At 40.0% G+C, this 20,832-nt stretch overlaps 1 pseudogene; it reads left to right on the forward strand.

Annotated features, from left to right (window-relative positions):
• Positions 1-20,832, forward strand: part of LOC121986513 — a 70,080-nt pseudogene continuing 49,248 nt past the window's right edge.

Raw genomic sequence — 20,832 nt, forward strand, 5'->3', positions numbered from 1 at the left:
TCTCTCCGTCACGAGAACACCTAAAAGACCGCACCACAAATCGCCATCGTCATTGGGACGACGCTGCGCCAATCGGAGGACTAACAACGCTCATCAATCGTCCTCCCAATCAACGATGGCTTCCTCCACCATCCTTATCCTCCCCTTGGCCGCCATTTCTCCTCCAGGTGCCGCGGCGCAGCCCGATCCGGGTGATTCAACCAGTCGCGGATCGGTCGCCATATCCTCTACTTCGAGCTTCCTAACTCCCTCCCCAACAATGTCAGCGACCAAACCGGCTTCCACACCTGAGATCGTGAAAGGGGACTTCGGCTACGTCCTCGAGGACTACCTCCCCGATCTCTGTGAGTTTCCTTTTCTTCTTCTAGCTGATTTATTGATGCGATATTACTTGGGTTATATAGGACAACTGAAAGTAATGAGAGATGGAAGAGGAGTTCGGGATCCCTATAAGTTAAGCACGTTATGGATTGATCTATCTCACATCATAGTGTCAGATCTGCGTATTAAGATTTTATTAGATAAGGCAGTATTTGCTTGATTTTGCATGGCTCGTCATTTTTTACATTAGTGAAAAGGTGGGGAAGGGGAGAAGCAAAATCTCCTGGGATCGTAGTAACGCTGCAGCTTTAAATGTTTACGTACACAACAAGAAACTTGACACTAACTCGTAGCCAGGGACGGATCCAGTTGGGGGGGGGGGGCATCGGCGGTCATCCCACTTGCCGGTAATGGAACCCCTAGTATTATGGGGCTCTACCGGTGGAGATGGAGGATACCGCCCCTTGTTTTTCATGATCGCCCTCCATATTTGAACTCCTGGATTCGCCACTGCTCGTAGCCCAACTTCCTCCCTGGACACGAATTTTTGTGTTAATGTTAATTGATATAGCACTTGTTTAAAAAAAAATCATTTATTTTGATTGATTTTTAGCACTTCATTTCGAACATTTCCTACTTCTTTTGGTGTTTAGACCATCTCCAACGGCAAACACAATATTTGGTGTAGTTTTCACATCAAAATGATACAATTTCAATATCAAATACTATTTCAACTCCAACTCATTCATATCATATCATGCCAAAAAGGAATATTTATTAGAATATTCTATTTTTATTTATAATTTAATTATCAAAATACATTTTAATCTATTAACATTTTTATATGATAATTATTGCATTTAAAATTAATACTTCATTGTTATTTGATAGGTTAATTTTTTAAAATTCACTATTCAATTAATATATATTAAAAATTATGATTTTTATTTTTTATTACATAATTGTTTAGGCATGGATATATTTTAAAAATATTATAAAATCACACACAATTAGGATAAATGATTTTACTGATTTTTATTTAAAACAAATGTTGACATTTAATTGAAAATACAATATTAGAGGACTTTAACTTTCAAAATTACTATATTGTTCCCATAAATGCTTAATTAATGCATTTCGAAGGGCAATATAAGTTTCTTTGTCTTTGATTTGTCTGTATCGAACTAGAAACTCTTCAAATCAAGTACTATCATTTAATGTTGGCACAACATCTAGAGTTGGCACCTCAAAGTGTTCCACAATTGGGGCATTTAAATCACGTTCATCTTTAATTATCATATTATGCATAATAATACATGATGCCATTATACACCAACAATGTGATGGCCCTGCAATAACTGCAAAGCGTGATTGGAGTACGCCAAATTCTCGCTCAACATCCTTTATACACGCTTCTTGCTTCATTGCAAATAATTTATTCTTTCAACCTCATGGATCATGAATCGTTTGAACAAGCTATTGTTTAACATTTTAGGTATATACCATCAGCTGAATACTAACCCATATTGTACTTTTTTTCTTGAATGACATAACCAGGAATAGTAATACCTTCAACAAGATCAACAACAAAAAGATAAGAAGACTCAAGTATATTAATCTCTGTTCAATTCGGCAACCCAAAATACACATGCCAGATCCACAGATCATAATCAAGTACAACTTCCAGAATAATTGTTGGCTTTCCACTATGACCAGAATATTGCCCTACCCATGCTATTAGACAATTTTTCCATCTTCGGTGCATATAATCTAGGTTACCCAACATATCTGGAAAACCTCGTTGCTCACCAATTTAGAGTAGCCTAGCAACATCATGAGCGTTTGGAGATTATAGGTCTTGCCCTCCAAAAATTATAATAGCATGGAAAAATTATTTCACACTTTCAATGACAGTCGATCCCCAATTTTAATGTACTCACCATACGCCAATATCCGAAATGCAACTGTTATTTTTTGCAAACCTGGCAAACCAAGTCTTCTAAGTTCATTTATTTTTTGTACAACATTGGGGCAAGTTGGGTAGATGACATGACCTGACACTGAACACACAATTTTATATGTACAGATGACATGACCTAACAATGAACACATTTGGACAAAATTATACAGATTACCTGAAACAGCAATGGCGACATTGATGCAAGTTGGGCAGGTGACATGTCCTAGAACTTTTTTTAGATGATGCGACCATAACAATGAACATATTTGAACAAAATTGCACAGATAATATGACATAACAATGACCACATCGGGGCAAGTTAGGCAGGTGACGTGACCTGACACTGAATACATTTTTTTATGCAGATAACATGACCTAACAATGAATACATTTGGACAAAATTGCATTGTTGACATGAAACAATAATGACGACATCGAGACAAGTTAGGCAGGTGAATGCGACCTGACAATTATTACATATGGACAATGCTTGTAGCTGACGTGACATTATAATGCACAAATCTAAATCATTGAACGATTCTCATTCTTATATCTACCGTCAAATCAAAATTTGTATAATTTTACATTTTTTCCTTATATAATGGCTAACTAGATATTGGTATAACACATTTTAAGTCAATAATTTTTGTGAGAGTAGTTTCTTCTAATAAACTGAGTTCAATCCCCCGACAAGCTTCATACTCATTTGAAGAAGATAAACACTTATGTCATGTTTACCTTCATATTTCCCAAAATCCAATCATAAAAATCAACCAATCGAAGGATCAATTTTGGACAAGAATTGAGAAAGAGTATCATGCATATTCGAATTTTTTGCATTGTAGCCGACCGCCAAGATCTTTGTCAAAAAGAATGCTTCTTATGCTCAGTTCAGTATCCAAAATGAAATGTTGCATACGAAAAATCGAATATTTGAATCCTAGTAGAGAATCTGAACAAGATATTATAAGTTATTATGCTCATATTTATTTTAGACTATCTAAATTTTATATTCAAAGTCTAAGTTCATTAATAGCATTGTCTTCATAACTGATATTCAATTATTTTCTTATAGTTAACTTGTGCTAGAATGTTGTTAGTAGAAGACCCGAAATATACAAAGGGTTTCAAATTTGACCATGTTCGGAATATTCTCAAAGACATTGGAAAATTTGGCACTAACAATATGGATACTACAACCATGAAATCACGATGACAAAATTTTAAAGCTAGTTCATTTGAACAACAATTCTTCGAGGAATAATTTCATACACCTTCATCTCCTTGTGTGTTTGCTTTTGATCTTAATATCACTGATTTAGATGTGTTACTTCTAATAATCGACCTCCTAGGTTGAAGAAAGCAAAAATGAAGAAAAAAATGATGGACAAATTGCAAAGGTAATTAATATTAATGCTTAACTTGTTGCAAGTATTGTTGCTACTAAAAAAATGACAAATACTATGATTTACAAGTAAGAAACTAAAATTTTATTTAAAAATTTGAACTTAATCTCTGACTCAATGATGCGTGAATATATTCGCAATGAACAAATTAGAATTATGCAAGAGAGAATGTAAGTCTAGGGATCTCATCCAATTATACATCAAGGAGAAGGATTTGAATCATCTCTAATACAGGGAGAAGGATTACAACTCAATTAATATCATGGTGAAGATCAAAAATCTCATAATCTCCCGAATGTTTCGTCCAATTATGTGTATTTAGTATTATCAATATCAAGACGAAACATTCGCAGGATTATGAGATTTTTGATCTTCACCTTGATTGATTAAGTTGTAATCCTTCTCCCTGTATTAAAGATGATTCAAATCCTTCTCCTTGATGTGCAATTGGATGAGATCCCTAGACTTACATTCTCTCTTGCATAATTCTAATTTGTTCATTGCGAATATATTCACGCATCATTGAGTAAGAGATTAAGTTCAAATTTTTAAATAATATTTTAGTTTCTTACTTGTAAATCATAGTATTTGTCATTTTTTTAGTAGCAACAATACTTGCAACAAATTAAGCATTAATATTAATTATTTTTGCAATTTGTTCATCATTTTTTTCTTCATTTTTGCTTTCTTCAACCTAGGAGGTCGATTATTAGAAGTAACACATCTAAATCAGTGATATTAAGATCAAAAGCAGACACACAAAGAGATGAAGGTGTATGAAATTATTCCTCAGAGAATTGTTGTTCAAATGAACTAGCATTAAAATTTTGTCATCGCGATTTCATGGTTGTAGTATCCATATTGTTAGTGCCAAATTTTCCAATGTCTTTGAGAATATTCCAAACATGGTCAAATTTGAAACCCTTTGTGTATTTCGAGTCTTCTGCTAACAACATTCTAACACAAGTTAACTATAAGAAAATAATTGAATATCAGTTATGAAGACAATGCTATAGACTTTGAATATAAAATTTAGATAGTCTAAAATAAATATGAGCATAATAACTTATAATATTTTGTTCAGATTCTCTACTAGGATTCAAATATTCGATTTGTCGTATGCAACATTTCATTTTGGATACTGCACTAAGCATAAGAAGCATTCTTTTTGGCAAAGATCTTTGCGGTCGGCTACAATGCGAAAAATTCAAATATGCATGATACTCTTTCTCAATTCTTGCCCAAAATTGATCTTTCAATTGGTTGATTTCTATGATTGGATTTTGGGAAATATGAAGGTAAACATGACATAAGTGTTTATCTTCTTCAAATGAGTATGAAGCTTGTCGGGGGATTGAACTCAGTTTATTAGAAGAAACTACTCTCACAAAAATTATTGACTTAAAATGTATTATACCAAATATCTGGTTAGCCATTATATAAGGAAAAAATATAAAATTATACAAATTTTGATTCGACGGTAGATATAAAAATGAGAATCGTTCAATGATTTAGATTTGTGCAGTGTAATGCCACGTCAGCTGCATAACATTGCTCATATGTTATAATTGTCAGGTCACATCACCTGCCCAACTTGTTTCGATGTCGTCATTATTGTTTCATGTCATCTATGCAATTTTGTCCAAATGTATTTATTGTTAGGTCATGTTATCTGCAAAAAAATGTGTTCAGTGCCAGGTCACGTTTGTCACGTCCCGAGGGTAAGGTTGTCCAACGAAAATCGGACAGCACCTCCCCTATAAGAGTGACAAATTAAACCAATATACATTTCTCCAAGGTTACTCACAAGCCATCAACTGCCCACATAGCTGGATATAAAACGCAACCACGTAGTTATATATATAGCCCACACTGCTGGAATAAAACACAGCGGAAGCCATAAAATAACCAATGCAAAATCACAAAACAACTAACTGCGAACCAGCCCGGCTCGACACAACAATAACAAATCACATAAACACAAATACAGGAAACCACAAAACTAAACTCCATACAAAAGATATATATACACGAATAAGTCCAAAGCCAATAATGCAAACGTTAGCAATAATAGAAAAGTTGCTCGATGTGACATGGGACTGGCTGACAGGATCTCCTGGCGACTTCATAAATCCTTTACCTACTACCTGACGAAAGAAAACCAGTTTATGGGGTGGTGAGTGCTAGGACTCAGCGAGTAATAGACAGATAGTGTATGAACATAATAAAGAACAGGAGATATAAATGTATACAGTCTCATAGGGAAAATAACAGATATTGCAATGATATCATAATAAATGTCCATACCTGAAACCAGATCCTAGGCTAGTAATAGAAGGGCAGGAGTAGATCTGCTACAGTACTGCTCATAACTACAAGGATAACATGTGACGTATATATATACTACTGACAAGTAATTCAATGTCTAAGCAAATGCAACAGATATATAACTCAACATATGTAAGCATATCACATCGATGTAATAAAATAACTGTATAAATAAGCAATCAACGACATTTGCAAGTATAATAATAACAGCATATTCACAGATGGTCATTCTGCCCCCCCTCTACACCACGACCCTTGCATGGTTGAGAGGCTGGATCGATGACAACTGTACTCACTCCAGCTACCACTACTCTCGAGTGACCGAGTGGATAGGTGTTGAGTAGTTAACTAGCTACGTAGCAATGGGGTCGCCGCTGCTCGCATCTCCAGTTATCACTATTCATGAGTGATCGAGTGGGAGCACGACAGGACAAGTGACATCTGCTCCAGCTACCACCCATGAGTGGTTGAGCGTGTGACTCTAGTCAACGACTCTTTCGACCACAAGGGAGAATTTGTCATTGACATGCATGCAATGATATGATGCACAAGATGCAATAGTCATCATATATATACGAACAGAAATCAAGTATGCTACAGGAAGTCAGCATGCTCAATAAGGTATGTAAATAAACAACAATCAAAGTAAGTAAACATGGTATCTAGTATTTGTCAAGTATCATAGATGACAACGAGAGACTGTATAGACATCAAATCGATTATCTCAAAGATCGAGTGGATAAGTATCAAGCTCAGGAAAAATACGAGTGGAGTCAAGGTAAATACAACAACTATCCAAATATATCTCATGCATTAAGGTCAAAGTACTATAGAATTAAGATAAGAAGTACCCACCTTTATCTATCAATCGTGATAAACCAATCCCACATCGAGACGCTCATCTCGAATCAACGTCCTGCAAATCATATATTGTACAGTTTAGCTAATCAGATAAGAAACAACTAGCTAAACCCTAAGATCCAAACCCATAGGAAAAACCTATTCAAATCGATCATTAATTATCCTTCATTAATGATTAGCTTCAATTACTCTCATCCATGAATCCTTAATTACAATCCATTCAGTACTGCCAACAAGAAACCGTATAAATACAACCCATTACCACTAATCACAATATCAATCGAATGATTCTAATAACGATCATGTACTCCTCTAAATCAACCATGTATAGATTAATCAACTTAACACAAACTAATCAAACTCCGTAATCAATTAAATTAAATACTTCTAACTATTCTATAGTCAGAATTAAATCTAGTTCATATATGAAATTACCTCCGCAACTTATCCAAATCTGAAGGCTCCACTATTGGCTCACAGCCGGAGATGCTTACTGTCAAGAACAGTGGCCGGAGCAAGGTGGAGTTGCAAATCTCCAAATCAAACATCCTATAACACAATCAACATATTCACCTCTGAGCATCAATCAAAACACTAATCAAACAACTTCTCACACAAAAGATTTTACCTCCCAATTGATCTCTAGGTCCGGCCAAATCAATGATGCTTGGAGATGCCCCAGCAACTTCATGTCGAAACTGTTAGTTAGAGCCCTAGAGCCAATCATTTGATGATTGTATGGACTCATGTATATCATATTCTTGTATATATTAATAAAGGCATTTGTTTGGTTATTATACTTATTTATATTAGTGCCAAATAGACTAAGTATAATAGCGTCCTTGAGTAGAAGGTTCATACCTATATCAATCGATTAGCTGAATCGATAGTGAGATGATATAGGGAACACTACTCTAAATCATTCCTAGTCGAGTATTAGCATTCAGGGACAATGTTAATACAATAAGACTAGCATGTAGGTCAGCTCGATGACTTGATCTCACAAGTCATGGATATAGAGATATCAAGCTGACACATGGGTATGCATTAGAGAATGTATACTGAATGACCCGCCATGAGAAAGTATCATGGATCGTTATATGAGTGTCATATACTTTCTCATGTGGCTATTAGTATGACTATTAGTCCTTAGACCTGAAGTCACCATGGATCCCTACATAAGGAGTTATGTACTTTGGTTTCGTCAAACGTCACCCGTAACTGGGTGGACTATAAAGGCGATTACTGGGTATATAACGAATTATGTAGAGGGATGTGAGTGATGTAGATGAGATCTATCCCTCCCATATGACGGGAGCGACATCGGTATTCTTGATAGAGTGAGACCACTAAGTGCATGACCATGCCCAAATGAGTCAACATTAGATGTTGAGCTCATTTGATCGAGTGAGTCTACTTGGAGTTCAAGATTTAGATTGATTAGAGGATGACACGGTCTATGCCTCATATTGATCAATCTAGATGTCTAGGATAGAAGGACACTTGTCATTATTTTGTGAGTAGTCACAATTGGTAGTCACAAGGTGATGTCAGATCTCGACATTCTTGTAACTTGGGTAGTAATGATGTGTTGCTAGATACCGCTCATTACTTATGCTCCTAAATGGGTTTAGGGCATTGCCAACGTTACAAGAACCTATAGGGTCACACACTTAGGACAATTAGGTGGAGATTAGGTTCATATGATGAACCAAGAGGATTAGATTCATTTGATGAATCAAATTGGATTAAGAGTAATCCTAATTGGGCTAACTTGAGTTCGACTCAAGTTGATTCATGTGTTAAATGAGTCTAATTTAGATTATGACTCATTGAATCAATTTAATTTAATGAATTAGATTCATTATATTAAGTTGGCTCGAATCAAATGGTTGGATTAGATCCACCATGGTAGAGATTGTGTCAAGTTTGACTTGACAAGAGAAGGAAGACCAAAGGTCAATTTTGACTTGACCTTTTGCCACCTCATTGGTGAGTTGGCATTAGGTGGACCAATAATGATGTTCCACATCATCATGGGTGTCACCTCATGAAAGTGACAAAGCCACTCTCTTAATGGTTTCATATTAATTGCAATTAATGCAATTAATGTGATTTTATGGTTTCACATTAATTGCAATTAATGTGAATTTTGAAATGTGGCCGGCCACTTTGTTTTGGGTGATGAAATTCATTTTTCATTCACTTGTGTGCCTCTTCCTCCTTCTCCCTCTCCCTCTCCTCCCTTGGCCGAACCACATAGGTGCTAGCACACCTTGGTTTTGGTCATCTCCATCTAGTGTGTCCGTGTGGATACTTCTAGAGGACCGGCGCTTGACGGTCTTGAGATCCGGCATCATTTGGACGAGCGGGAACGCGAAGGGCATCGCATCAAAGGTATAAATGGTTTATCCTTATGTAGATCTACTGTAGATTAAAGTTTTCAAACTCGTACTCGTATTTTCGTTCGGTTTTACCTTGCACGAGATCCGTGGCTTGGGCGATTCGGGGTTTCCGCGACGCGAGCGGCCCGAAAAAACCCAACAGTGGTATCAGAGCCACGTGCAAGGCTTGTACGAGTTTGTTTTTATTTTTATGAAAAATAAAACCTTCTGTGATTTTCTGTAAAAATTAGTTTTTTATGATTTTATGGGTAATTTTTCCGTAGAAGCGAAGCACAAGTGTCTCGGCACTTGTAGGCTTCGGCTACCGGAAAGATCTTTCAAAACCGGCTTCGTTTTGCCCCAAATCCTTTTGGGACAGCGAGCTTGGGTGCCATTAGATCGCAAAGGAGCAACTCACGATGGTTAGATCGTGGGTAGGGGTACTGCCCCTAACCCCGCAAGGGGATTTGCTCCGCGATTGCACTCGAAATCGCTAAAAGCGAACCCGCCGGGAAGATTTTTTCCGAAACGGCAATGTCTCGACCCAAATCGTTTTGGGACAGCGGGTTTAGGCGCTGTTGGATCGCAAAGGAACCCTCGCGATGGTTAGATCGCGGGTAGGGGCGATGCCCCTGGGCCCCGCAAGGGGATCCGTTCCGCGATTGCGCCCGAAACCGCTAAACGGGAAATTTTATTCGTAAAATTGTAAAAATTAATTTTAAAATTATAGAAAATTATGAAAAATATATAATTTTGAATTATATATTAATTTGTGATAGTCATGGCCCAAAGCCCAATTTGATTGGAAAATGTGTTGTAATTCATAATACGGCCTGCGTGCCGCTTTGTGATGTGTGTGCTTGTAATTTTATTTTATTTTCGCGACCTGCGAGTCGTGCCTCTCTCTTATATTCTGGTTGTAAATTATATTTAGACTCGAATGTAACTCGAGTTTCAAATTGTAATGTACAAATTGGAGCGGTGGAGGGTCCACACGAGATGGAGTACCGAGGCGGGCACGAGCAACACAAGGTGGTCAAAGGGAGGAGCTTGGAGAAGCTGTTGACCCTAGGTTGACCATTCGATCTTCTCATTGGCTTGAGAAGATCGTAGTAGGGCCATGACTAAATCACAAATAGATTAATTAATTAATTATTATGTATCTGATGCATGTTTAATAGTTAATTAATTAATTAGTGCCTTAACGATTAGATTAGATCTAAGTCGTGCACATGATGCACCCTTGCGATTAGATTAGATCTAAGTCGTGCACAAGATGCATCCTTCTCGATTAGATCAGATCTAGATCGAACCAACTCTAAATGCCTAACCGTGCCGTGATACCTACCACTACCTCGATCGCATGATGTTGTTGAATTTGCCAAAGCAGAGCAACACATACTATCTTGGTAGGGTACGGAGGGACAATCTTGGTCCCGCCTATCAACGCATGGGTGAATACAAACTCAATTAGATTGAGTATTCCTAGTTACTCGGTTGGACCGAGTCAACTATAGGCATTATTCCAACGGTTGGAAAAGATAGGTCAAAATCACATCTATATTAACTCTCGGGCGTATTAGCCAAAGCTAACTCGAGTTTTAATATAAATGCGGATATTGATTCTATAAACAAGAGTTGCATAGAGATGTAATTGGTAATCGTTACCTACCGATCATACTAAGCCTTGGGCGTATTAGCCAAAGCTAACTCAAGGGTTAGTATGATGTGGATCTTGTCCCACAAGAATTATAGAATTCAGTGGGAGCATCATTTAATTAAAGGCCTAATTAAATGTTTTAAAGAATATGATATTTATTTCTGCAAATTTTCTGTTGTAGATAACCATGACGTCAAACACGAATTCCTTCTCCCTGCGATCATCCTTGAGAAGGACAAGCTCAATGGAGCGAATTGACTGGTATAAGAACTTGAGAATAGTTCTCACCGAGGAGCGTAAGCCGTACGTTCTGGCAGCCCATTCCGAGGCTCCTCCTGTCAATGCCCCACGAGCCGACAAAGATGCTTACAAGAAGCATCAAGACGGCATTAGATGTGTCTGTCTAATGCTCGCGACCATGAACTCGGAGCTTGAAGCAACATGAGTTGATGGGCGCTTTTGATATGGTTGAGCATCTTCGCCAACTATATCGGGGACAAGCGAGGCATGAGAGATTTGAGATCTCGAAGGCCTGTTTCAGTGCAAGATGTCGACGGGTCTCCTGTAGGTCCTTATGTACTCAAGATGATTGGGTACATAGACTAAGAGCTGGCCACTGACTTGATCTTGCAGTCCTTGCCGGATAGCTATAGTCAATTCGTTCTCAACTATAACATGAGCGAGATTGACAAGCCACTGCCCGAGCTACTTAGTATGTTACGAACTGCTGAGATTACCCTTAAGAAGGTTAAGCCCATTCTGATGGTCCAGAAGCACAAGGGCAAGGGCAAGCCCAAAGGTAAGGGAAAGTCCCAAACCAAGGGCAAAGGCAAGGCCCTTTGAAGCCTAAAGGAGGGTCGCCAAGGATGCTACCTGCTTCCTGCGGTCGCAAGGCACTGGAAGAGGAACTGCAAGGTATACTTGGAGGATCTAAAGAAAAGCGAGACTTCTTCCACTGTATATATGTTATAGAAGTCAATCTATCTATTTCTACATCATGGGTATTAGATCTGGATGTGCTTCTCACATTTGTCTTGATGTGCAGAAATAGCAGAGCATTGGCAAAGGCGAGGTGGACCTACGAGTAGGCAATGGAGCACGGGTTCTTGCTATTCTGTAGGAACTTATTATCTCCGCCTCTGGGCTTGTACTAGATTTAGATGATTGTTGTTATGTGCCTGCTCTTACTAAGAACATAGTTTCAGTTTCTTGTTTAGACAAGAAAGGATACTCTTTTATAATAAAAGACAAATGTTGTTTTGTTTATTTGAAAGATATGTTCTATTGTAGTGCACCACTAATAAACAGACTCTATATTCTAGACCTTGAGAGCCCTATCTATAACATTAGTACCAAGAGGTTCAAGTCAAATGACATGAACCATACATACCTCTGGCACTGTCGCTTAGGTCATATAAATGACAAGCGCTTATCCCAGCTCCATAAGGATGGTTTGCTGGACTCATTTGATTTTGAATCATATGAGATATGCGAGTCATGCCTACGAGGCAAGATGACCAAGACGCCCTTTAGTGGGCATAGCGAGAGAGCAACTGATTTGTTAGGACTCATACATAGTGATGTATGTGGCCCTTTCAATATTGTTTATAGGCGGTTATAGGTACTTCATCACATTCACTGATGATTTCAGGAGATACGGTTATGTGTACTTGATGACACATAAGTGCAGAATCCTTTGAAAAGTTCAAAGAATTCAAGAATGAAGTCTGAAACCAGCTTGGCAAGAGTATTAAGGTACTTGATCGGATCGAGGTGGTGAATACTTAAGCCATGAGTTTCGTGACTACTTAGGCGAGTGTGGGATTTTATCTCAACTCACTCCTCTGGAACACCACGGTGGAATGGTGTATCCGAAAGGAGGAATCGTACCTTATTAGATATGGTACAATCTATGATGAGTCACGCAGATTGACATATCTATGAGGATATGCTCTAGACACGGCAGCTCTTACTCAACCGAGTTCCATCAAAGGCCGTGATAAAGACACCATATAGGATATGGTGGGAGAGATGCCGGTGTCTTTCATGAGGATTTGGGGTTGTGAGGCTTACGTTGACGTCAAGTCTCAGACAAATTAGGACCCAATCCGACAAGTGCTTTCATTGGATATCCCAAGGAAACTAAGGGATATTACTTCTACATTCCCAGTCAGCACAATGGGGTATTTCTAGAAAGGGTTTTGTTTCTAGAAAGACTAGTGGGGAGCGTTCGATCTTGAAGAAGTTCAAGATGCGAACAATAATACTGAATGGAAATTGGAACCACAAAGTGTTGTGGATGATGTTGTTCCACAAGGAGTTGAGGACAACAACCGTTCAAGTAGACCTACCTCTTCGATGGTCTGTCGTCAGGCTGAGAGATACTCATTTCTCTTGTCGGACCAGGATGACGTTATGCTCATAGAGGATGAGCCTACCACCTGTCAGGACGAGATTCTTAGAAATGGCTAGAGGCCATTCTCGGGCTGGAATCTTCGATCGATGATGCGATCAAGCAGTTTGGTTTCATCAAGAGCGAAGATGAGACTTGTGTCTACAAGAAGGTTGTAGGGACATAGTTGTCTTCCACATATTGTATGTGGATGACATACTACTCATTGGGAAGAACATCCCTATGCTTCATGTCAAGACTGGCTGGGAGTTGCTTCTCAATGAAGGACTTAGTGAGACATCCCATTCTAGGGATATGATCTATAGAGATAGATCTAAGAGATTGCTAGGCCTAAGTCGAGTACATACATTGACAAGGTACTCCTTGGTTTACCATGCGAGAACTCCAAGAAGGGATCACATAGCGTGAGTCTTCGAGACTCAAGGTCCCTCTTCTAGAGAGAGAGCCGCATGGATCGGATCCCTTATGCCTCGGCTATAGGATCGATCGTACGCCATGCTATGTACTCGACCGATGTCTCGTATGCTTTGAGCATGACGGGCAGATACCATCAGATCCAGGTCACTGGATAGCGGTCAAGAATATTCTTAAGTACTTAAGAAGGACTAAAGAATATTTCTTGATATATGGAGGCGATGATGAGCTAGGCGTAAAGAGTTACGGTGATGCTAGCTTCGGACCAGGATGATTAAAAATCGCGATCGAGGTTCGTGTTTTGCTTGAATGGTAGTGCTATGAGCTGGCAGTGTTCACAGCTACGGCGTTCCATCTCATTCGAGAGATTATCGATAGAGGAGATGTGAAGATTTCTAGATATAGAGGCTAACATCGTAGATCCCTTGACCAAGGCTTTGGTACGGAGGAAGCATGATGGTCACACTAGGTCTTTAGGCCTTAGAGCCTATCTTGATTGGCACTAGTGCTAGTGGGAGATTGTTAGTTAGAGCCTAGAGCTAATCATTTGATGATTGTATGGACTCATGTATATCATATTCTTGTATATATTAATAAAGGCATTTGTTTGGTTATTATACTTATTTATATTAGTGCCAATAGACTAAGTATAATAGCGTCCTTGAGTAGAAGGTTCATACCTATATCAATCGATTAGGTGAATCGATAGTGAGATGATATAGGAACACTACTCTAAATCATTCCTAGTCAGTATTAGCATTCGGGGACAATGTTAATACAATAAGACTAGCATGTAGGTCACTCGATGACTTGATCTCACAAGTCGTGGATATAGAGATATCAGTGACACATGGGTATGCATTAGAGAATGTATCTTGAATGACCCGCCATGAGAAAGTATCATGGATCGTTATATGAGTGTCATATACTTTCTTATGTGGCTATTAGTATGACTATTAGTCCTTAGACCTGAAGTCACCATGGATCCCTACATAAGGAGTTATGTACTTTGGTTTCGTCAAACGTCACCCGTAACGGGTGGACTATAAAGGCGATTCTGGGTATATAACGAATTATGTAGAGGGATGTGAGTGATGTAGATGGGATCTATCCTCCCATATGACGGGAGCGACATCGGTATTCTTGATAGAGTGAGACCACTAAGTGCATGGCCATGCCAAATGAGTCAACATTAGATGTTGAGCTCATTTGATCGAGTGAGTCTACTTGGAGTTCAAGATTTAGATTGATTAGAGGATGACACGGTCTATGCCTCATATTGATCAATCTAGATGTCTAGGATAGAAGGACACTTGTCATTATTTTGTGAGTAGTCACAATTGGTAGTCACAAGGTGATGTGCGATCTCGACATTCTTGTAACTTGGGTAGTAATGATGTGTTGCTAGATACCGCTCATTACTTATGCTCCTAAATGGGTTTAGGGCATTGCCAACGTTACAAGAACCTATAGGGTCACACACTTAGGACAATTAGGTGGAGATTAGGTTCATATGATGAACCAAGAGGATTAGATTCATTTGATGAATCAAATTGGATTAAGAGTAATCCTAATTGGGCTAACTTGAGTTCGACTCAAGTTGATTCATGTGTTAAATGAGTCTAATTTAGATTATGACTCATTGAATCAATTTAATTTAATGAATTAGATTCATTATATTAAGTTGGCTCGAATCAAATGGTTGGATTAGATCCACCATGGTAGAGATTGTGTCAAGTTTGACTTGACAAGAGAAGGAAGACCAAAGGTCAATTTTGACTTGACCTTTTGCCACCTCATTGGTGAGTTGGCATTAGGTGGACCAATAATGATGTTCCACATCATCATGGGTGCCACCTCATGAAAGTGACAAAGCCACTCTCTTAATGGTTTCATATTAATTGCAATTAATGCAATTAATGTGATTTTATGGTTTCACATTAATTGCAATTAATGCAATTAATGTGAATTTTGAAATGTGGCCGGCCACTTTGTTTTGGGTGATGAAATTCATTTTTCATTCACTTGTGTGCCTCTTCCTCCTTCTCCCTCTCAAGCTCTACCTCTCCCTCTCCTCCCTTGGCCGAACCACATAGGTGCTAGCACACCTTGGTTTTGGTCATCTCCATCTAGTGTGTCCGTGTGGATACTTCTAGAGGACCGGCGCTTGACGGTCTTGAGATCCGGCATCATTTGGACGAGCGGGAACGCGAAGGGCATCGCATCAAAGGTATAAATGGTTTATCCTTATGTAGATCTACTGTAGATTAAAGTTTTCAAACTCGTACTCGTATTTTCGTTCGGTTTTACCTTGCACGAGATCCGTGGCTTGGGCGATTCGGGGTTTCCGCGACGCGAAAAGCGGTTTTCGCGGCCCGAAAAACCCAACAGAAACAGGAGGTGATGTCCAACACTGGATCTTGGATCTTGGGCCAAATAATAGCCGAAAGAGTGAACTAGGTGAAGCCAGTTAGCTTCTTGATGCCAAATCACGGCCGGTGTCAAGCTTCTCAGCGAGGAGGGAATCGGGAGAGAGAGCATAGGCCATCGGTAATGGTTGGCTAGAAAAGGGAAGTCTGATGATTGGAGATGTTGCACGTAAGTGCAGGGACAATGAATAAAAAACTAGGGTACGGATCAGGAATAAAGGGATGGTTGGCTGACCCTGGTTAGTTGCGACGTTGACCTTTGCTGCGGTTGGCGATATCGGCTACTCCTACATCGGGGAAGGGCAGCTATGTAACTGTGTCGACGACTGGTCAGCGGCTACGAGACAAGCGGCTGGTGCGGCGACAACATGTGGAGAGAAGACGATGATGGTGGCTACGGAGGTTGCATTGATGATGGCTAGCATAGACGGTGATGCCGGTGATCGACGGTGGCCAGAGACGCCAAAGGTAGTGACGACGATGTGTCGGGGATGGAGAATCACGAGAGGGGGAAGTGGGTTCAGGTGAAGAGAAGGAAACAACGTTTACCAATATTTTATACTTAGGTTTAAGTTAATTAAATCCTAAATTGTTCTTCAGTCAACTCCCAACAAACAGGCTTTCTGTAAGCCGAATAGCTTTATTCTCTTAAACAGGTCATACGGACTCTGTTTAAATTCCAAAAAATTTCTAAAAATTTCTAGAAAATCTAGTAAGGTTTATTTCTCCGATAATACTTATTATTTAATTGCTAGATCTTACAACGTCATCTGTCCAACTTGCCCCGATGTCGTCATTGTTGTGAGTGCAATTTTGTCCAAATATGTTCATTGTTAGGTAATGTCATCTACGCACAAAAATGTGTGTTCAATGCTAGGTCATGCCACCTGCCCAGCTTGCCATTATTGTGTCACGTCATTTGTGTAACTTTGTTCAAATGTATTCATTGTTATATCACGTCATCTACACACACAAAAATGTGTGTTCAGTGTCAGGTCATGCCACCTGCCTAACTTGCCTCGATGTTGTCATTGTTGTTTCATGTAATCTGTGCAATTTTGTCGAAATGTGTTCATTGTTAGGTCACGTCATCTAAATAAAAAAAAGTGTTCGGTACCATGTCACGTCACCTGCCTAACGTGCCCTGATGTCATCATTATTGTTTCACGTCATCTGTGTAATTTTGTCCAAATGTATTCATTGTTAGGTCATGTCATCTGCACACAAAAAATTATATTCAATGGCAGGTTACATCACCTGCTCAACTTGCCCCAATGTTGTTATTGTTGTGTCATGTTATCCGTGTAATTTTGTCCAAATGTATTCATTGTTAGGTCACGTTATATGTACAAAATAAAAAAAAACGTAAATATAACACATTATAAATGTTGATACAGTCTGACCTGGCTGTTGTTTTGATGTTGACACTGATTTAAGTTTGTATCAGATGTTAATTGAACTCGGATTGATTACTGATCAAGGTTGATCATGTGGAAGGGAAAAGTCCAAGTTGGAAACTTGGCACGCGAAGTCGGAGAGGGCTTGGTAGCTCGTTCTCCGGACTAGGTCGGAGAGGGCTCGGTAGCTCGTTCTCCGGACCAGATCAGAGAGGGCTCGGTAGCTCGTTCTCTGGACCAGACGAAGTCGGAGAGGGCTCGGCAGCTCATTCTCCGGACTAGGTCAGAGAGGGCTCGGGAGCTCGTTCTCTGGACCGGATTAGGTCAGAGAGGGCTCGGTAGCTCGTTCTCGGACCAATCCTAGTATCACATAGGCGTTGGATCGGTCAACAGACCGATCGGTGATACTGGATAGCGATCGGTCCGCTGGACCGATCTAGTGAGACTAAATTTTACGATCGGTGCATTGACCGTCGAGCTACTCGAGCAGTGTAATCGATCGATGCGTAGGCCGATCGGGAAGCACTCGATGCTTGAGTGTCGTCGATGCAGCAGGCCGTCGGAGAAAATCGCGAAGAAAGGGCGTTGGATCGGTCTATGGACGATCCACATCAATCGATGCGGTCGCCACGTCGTCGGACCGACTCTCGACCGATCGGTTGTTGTCGATCGGTCCATGTCGATCGGTTCGTGACCACACAATCAGTTGTTCATTGTTTCGCAATTCCTCCCGCATTTGATCTGCCTGATTCATGTGATATAACACTCTGTGCTGTTAGCTTTTGAGTTTGCAGGATCACAGGTATCATTTCAAGCCTAATTTCAAATTAAGTCCATAAGAGGATTATGACAAATGGCCTTTCTGCTGTGATTCGCGGCGCATGGTGCATTTGAAGCATCAACTGCTACTGGTGTGATCTGGCTGCGATCCGCTTGACTCCTGGTGATTGGTTTGAGCCCAGAAGACACCAGTGAAGACTGTGATTTCATTGGTGTGAGTTCAGAGAACCAGGTAAGGAGGAAGAGGGATTGGCTGCAGCGATGATTCTGTGCAGTTTGACCACGATCCGTGACAGCAGAGAACAGGGGCTTAAGAAGCAGTAAAAAGCGAGAGGAAAGAACAACAAGAAAACAAGAAAGCAAGAAAGTGAAAAAAGAAAACAAAACGTTCTGTTGATCGTTGAGGTGTGCTAAGTTCTTGAGCTCTCGGGTGAGAACTGCTATCTGTGAGTTCTCTGTTTCCACTGATCCTCGCGTGGTTGTAAGCGTTAGTTCATTCTTCTTTGCCACCGAGCTCTTTAAGTCTTGTGCTTTAACATATATATTTCTTGAGACTTTGTGGAGAGGTTACTCCACCGAGAAGGAGGATCTTTAGCTGGAATTTATCCGGGGTGCGATCTACCGAAGATCAAGGGGTCGTCCACCTTACGGACACGCCGAGGAGTAGGGGCAAGTTATCCACGAACCTCGTAAATCCGTGTTAGTGTGCTTGTTTCCTCTTTGTTTTAGTTTCCTAATTCCGCTGTGCTAACAAGTTTCTTTGTAGAAATTTGTGTTTAAGTTTTTAAGAGGCTATTCACCCCCCCTCTAGCCATCTAAGATCCCAACAAGTGGTATCAGAGCAAGGCGCTCTTTCATTCGGATTAACACCCTAAAAAGCAAAAGAAGATGGCTATGAAGGAAGGATTTAGCACCAATCTCCTCCCTATTTCGACGGAGCAGATTTTCAGTATTGGAAGAGCCGCATGGAGTATTACCTCAAGACTGATATCTCCATGTGGTTCTCGGTCAAGGAAGGATTCACACCACCGAAGGACGAAGAAGGTAAGGAACTCGATTCATCAAGGTGGTCTACCGAACAAACTCGTAAAGGGCAAGCCGATGCCAAGGCGGTAGTCACCTTACAATGTGGGATTGCCTAGGACCAACTCGTCAAGGTAGGTCCATTCTCGAGTGCAAAAGATTTATGGAAAAAGCTTATCGAGCTCCAAGAAGGAACTCGAGATTCTCGGATAGCCAAGAGGGACCTATTCTTGAATCAACTACAAAATCTCACCATGAAGGAAAACGAAACGGTAAGTGAACTACATGCGAGGTTCAAGGAAATCATCAATGGTCTACATTCCGTAGATGAACGCGTGGAGAATCGCGATCTAGTAAGGTACGCTCTTAAAGCCTTTCCAAGGAATGCCTTGTGGTCATCTATGGTAGATGCCTACAAGGTTTCCAAGGATCTTTCCATTATTAAATTAGATGAATTCTTTTGTGAAATGGAACTTCATGAACTTGCTAACAAAGGTCAAAGAGAGAAAGGTATTGCCTTAGTTGCAGGACCAAAGAACAAGGATGGAAGAAGAAAGAGGGAAAAGAAGAAGGAGAAAGAGATTTCTTCATCTACATCCTCCTCCGAGTCTGATGATGAAGGCGGATCATCATCAAGCGAGATGGCCAACTTCGTGAGGAGAATTATGAGAAGAAGCCGAAGATACAAAGGAAAAGGTAAACCTAATGATCAAAATATCGATAAGACTAATGTTATGAGTGTAGCAAGAAAGGCCACTACCGGAGTGAGTGTCCAAAACTCAAGAAGGAGGAAAGAGCCAAGAAGAAGAAAGCTCTCAAGGCCACTTGGGATGAATCTTCCTCAAGCTCATCGGAGGAGGAAGAGAAGAAGGAGAAGAGTACTCGGCAATTGGCACTCATGGCAAGGGAGGAGTCCGAGTCCGAGTCCGAGAGTGATGACTCAAGCACTTCAGCCGCGGCTTCATCATCTTCGGATGATGAAGAGGTAACCTCTTCTCACTTAGAAAAATGCTATAAGACTATTACACATTTGTCTACCTTGCTTAAAAAATCAAAAACAGAAAATAAATCATTAAAAGAAGAAGTAGAAAACTTGAGGGCCCTTAGGGAAGATGAGGTTGATGACCTACATCTAGAGGTCCTTGAGGATGAGAACAAGGCCTTGAAGGGTGAGGTTGAGAAACTCAAGAAAATGCTTGAAAAATTCTCAACTAGCTCTAAGACCCTAGACATGATTCTAAATGCCCAAAGGACGGTCTACAACAAGGCTGGATTAGGATACCAACCTAAGGAGTCTAGCTTTATTTCTTTAGTGTCAAGAACCCAATTTCATAGATCGCATGTTTCTAGGGTTCATGAGACTAGGAAGAAGGTAACAAAGGCATGGGTGCCTAAGTCTTTCATTGTAGATGCATTAGGTCCCAAGATTTGGGTACCTAAAACATCTATCTTTCGT

This window comes from Zingiber officinale, chromosome 5B (genome assembly GCF_018446385.1).
Source record: "Zingiber officinale cultivar Zhangliang chromosome 5B, Zo_v1.1, whole genome shotgun sequence".
Classification (NCBI taxonomy): Eukaryota; Viridiplantae; Streptophyta; class Magnoliopsida; order Zingiberales; family Zingiberaceae; genus Zingiber; species Zingiber officinale.